Raw genomic sequence first — 4,306 nt, forward strand, 5'->3', positions numbered from 1 at the left:
ATGTTTACAATAAAAACACATGAATACATGAATTCACTGATGTTAATGTTAAACTTCATGGAAAAAATAGTCTTTTGAATCTTTGGTGGTTAGAAATTAAAGACCTAAAATCATATGCAATAAACAGTAAATAAAGTTACACTGAATGACAAAAAAAAAATACATTAGGGGCCAGGAAACGTTCAAAGAACTGGGGAACCATTCCCAAATCAGGAAGGGAAGTCACAGGGTGTATATTATTGCTATGAATACAGTATTTTCTACTACTTACAACATATACAATGTATTAGATGCCTTCCTATCCCATGAAGTATGTATTCTCATAGAGTAATACTGGTACATATGTTATAGCTATGGCAGTATGTCATATCCTATCTATATTATAAAAGGGTAATATGCTAATGAGACCTTCCAGCAGTCCTTCCGGACAAAGCCATGGTGGTGGGGCTGAGGCAGAGGCGGTTAGGGGTTATCAGGCCAGGAGGGGAAGGTAGTTGGGGATGATCAGGCCAGGAGGTGAGGGCAGTTGGGGGTGAGCAGGCCGGCAGGGGGGAGCAGTTGAGGGCAATCAGGCCAGCAGGCATAGTGATTAGAGGTGATCAAGCAGGCAGGCAGGTGAGTGATTAGGAGCCAGCAGTCCCGGATTGCGAGGGGGATGTCCAACTGTCAGTTTAGGCCCAATCCCACAGGTGTCTCAGATTGGAGAGGATGCAGGCCAGGATAAGAGACACCCCCCCCCCCCCGTGCACGAATTTCATGCACTGGGCCACTAGTGTACAATATAAAACCAATACTATAAAAATAAAAAAGTAACAAGGCTATAAATTACTTTTAAGTATGTGAATTCATAGGCAATGATCTGACATCAGTGACTACCTCTAGAACCAGTGAAAAGAGGACCAATATTGAGTATAACATCTAATTTTTATAAGAAAATGTTATTCTCCAACTCTTATACTTCCTCCATTCCGTATACCTTAATCACACTTTACTGTGCTTTTATCCAGATGGTCTAGAGATCCTTCTTCCGCTAGTGCTTCTTACAAACTTGTTAAATTTTATTATACTCTTCGCATATTGTCATCCTAGACTGTTAAATTTCTTCCAGGATCAGTGTTTTCTTCCCACTACAAATAACTATCCTTACAATCATCTCTATCTTCTTTGTACTTCACATTGCTTAGAACGTTCTAGTAGTAAGGATATGCCATATTTCATATGCCCTACCTGAACCACAATCTTTACTCTATTTTTCAGAATTATAATAATGCTAAAATGTTACATTCAATTTTTATAATCCACAACTCAGAAGAGTATTAATGTTCCTTTTATTAATTATCTCATTAGGAATGAGACGTTGTCCAAAGAAGTGGGGGTTGGGAGAAAAGAGCAGCGAGACAGCAAATTTTCAAAATGGCAATGACTCTGAAAAGTAACAGTCCTGAACCATTATATTAGACTAGAGGCCCGGTGCATGAAATTCGTTCATGGAGGGGGGTTGTCCCTCAGCCCAGCCTGTACCCTCTCCAATCTGGGACCCCTCAAGGGATGTCCGACTGCCCGTTTAGGCCCGATCCCAAGGACAGTCGGACATCCCTCTCACAATCCAGGACTGCTGGCTGCCAACTGCTTGCCTGCCTGCCTTCCTGATTGCCCCTAACCGCTTCTGCCTGCCAGCCTGATCACCCCCTAACCACTCTGCTGCCAGCCTGTTTGCCCCCAACTTCCCTCCTCTGCCGGCCTGGTTACCCCTAACTTCCCCCTCCTGCAGGGTTGATCACCTCCAACTGCCCTCCCTTGCAGGCTGGGTGCCTCCCAACTTCCCTCTCCTGCTGGCCATCTTGTGGTGGCCATCTTGTGTCCACATGGGGGCAGGATCTTTGACCACATGGGGGCAGCTATATTGTGTGTTGAGTGATGATCAATCTGCGTAGTACTCTTTTATTAGATAGGATGGAGGCCTGGTACAGGGGTGGGGGCCAGCTGGTTTGCCCTGAAGGGTGTCCCTGATCAGGGTGGGGTTCCCTTGGGGCGTGGGGCAGCCTGAGCGAGGGGCCTGTGGTGGTTTGCAGGCGGGCCACGCCCCCTGGCAACTCGAGTGGAGGTCCTGGTATCTGGAATTTATTTTCCTTCTACAATTGAAACTTTGTAGCCTGGAGCGGAGCCAAGCCTGGGGCTCCCTCCGAGGCCCGCAGCCATTTGTGTTGGGGTTATAATTGAAACTTTGTTGCCTTAAGCGGGTGGGCCCGGCCAGGGTGTGTGGAAAGCTTTGCTTCCCCTGTAGCCAGCAGCAACCCTGGCCTGCTCTCTCAAGCTCCATTCTGCCGCCATTTGTTTGAATTTGTTTACCTTCTATAATTGAAACTTTGTAGCTTGAGTGGAGGCTTAGGCCTGCAATGGCTGGCAGAAAGCTTGGCTTCCTCTGTTACCTAGGAAACCTTGCTCTCTGTGGCTGTAGCCATCTTGGTTTGGGTTAATTTGCATACTCGCTCTGATTGGATGGTGGGCGTGGCTTGTGGGCATGGCTTGTGGGTGTGTCGGAGGTATGGTCAATTTGCATATTTGTCTATTATTAGATAGGATTTTTAAATTTTTTTATTAATTTAATCACAAAAACCTGAGGCAAATTATTTTTTAAATTTTTATGTTCTTTAGATAGACCATGAAAAGAAAAACAGATGAATAAGCTTTGGATCTTCATTTCTCTTTCTCTCAGGGAAAGCTGAAAAATAAAAGGACAAATATAAGTATTGTTTGTGAAATATCATGCATTTTCAAATCTATTTATTTTATTTTTTTAATTTAAGTTTTTTATTGTATTACATAAGTCTCCTTTTTCCCCCATTGACCTCTCCCTGACTGCCCCCAACCCCCTCTGCCACCCCCATCTGTGTCCATTGGTTATGTTCATATGCATGCATTCAAGTCCTTTGGTTGATCTCTTAACCCCTCACCCCCCACACCTTCCCTCATTCAAATCTATTTAAATGAATGTCAAATAGTTTAGACTGTCTTTCTGCAATTTCCATTTTCCCCAATGAAAATAATTCAAGCTTGTCCTAGACCCATGGCAGCTGAATTCTGCTGAGCTAGGGGAGAGGTCACTCCAACCAAATTTGCAGAGACAGGAAATTCTTCCTTGCCTGAATGCACAATATGTAGATACTAGAGGCCCAGTGCAGGTATTTGTGTACCGCTGGGGTCCCTCAGCCTGGCCTGCGGGAATCGGCCAAGACTGGCTCTCTGACATCCCCAAAGGAGTCCCAGATTGCAAGAGGGCATAGACCAGCCAAGGGACTTCACTGTGCACGATTGGGGCTAGAGAAGGACTGCAGTAGCTCCAGGGTGTGTCTGGCCCGTCTGGCCCAGTCCTGACTAGTCAGACCCCGGCTGCAAGCTAGCCTACTGGTCGGAGTGTCTTCCCCCTGGTGGTCAGTGCACATCATAGCAACTGGTCAAATGGTCAAACAGTCAGACATTTAGCATATTAGGTTTTTATTATATAGTAAGTTAAAATGCAGTTAGTGGAATAAACATCATGGTCCATTTGAAAAATATTAAAGAAATCTACACTAAAAATTATTAGACAACTTGTTTTAAGAAAGGAAGTTTATTCTATTTTTTAATTTTCCCTAAAATATTACAACCAAAATGGATAAAACATGTTTATCATCAAACATCTACATTTTAAATTGGACCTTTTAATCTAAGAAGATAAAGTCTATTAAAACTCAGAATGTTGATACACTAGAAACTTAGTAGCTAATTATTTACTATTAAGTAGGAGTTCACATAGCAGATTTCTCATATTCTCCAATGACATGAATTTGGTATTGAGCTATTAAGTTGAACCTTGTGAAATCATTGTCATTCAACATTTTTACCCTACAAGAATGCATATTGTCCAGCCTAATTCCTGAAATAATCCACTCTGAATCATTGCTTAGTTCAATGGCTCTGTCTACTGTATCACACTAGGTCAGAACAGGACATGATTAACTGTCAACATCTGGTTTCAATTTTGAATTGTGGCTCCACCTCTCAGAGCCCGGTGATCTTTGGGTAAACTACTTAGTCTATGATTGATCTGTGCTTTCATTATCCCATCTAAAATATGGGAATTATAATGGCATTCAATTCAGAAAACTATTGTGAGAATTAAATAAATTCATATATACAAGGACTGAAAATAGTGATTGGCACTAGTCCATATGGCTCTTAGCTATTTATATATTAAATATTATCATTAATTTTTTTAAAGAAAATCCAAGGATAGTTACCTGAAATGCTTGTAATTATGCTGATT

The sequence above is a fragment of the Cnephaeus nilssonii genome (assembly GCF_951640355.1).
Source record: "Cnephaeus nilssonii genome assembly, chromosome: 1".
NCBI lineage: Eukaryota > Metazoa > Chordata > Mammalia > Chiroptera > Vespertilionidae > Cnephaeus > Cnephaeus nilssonii.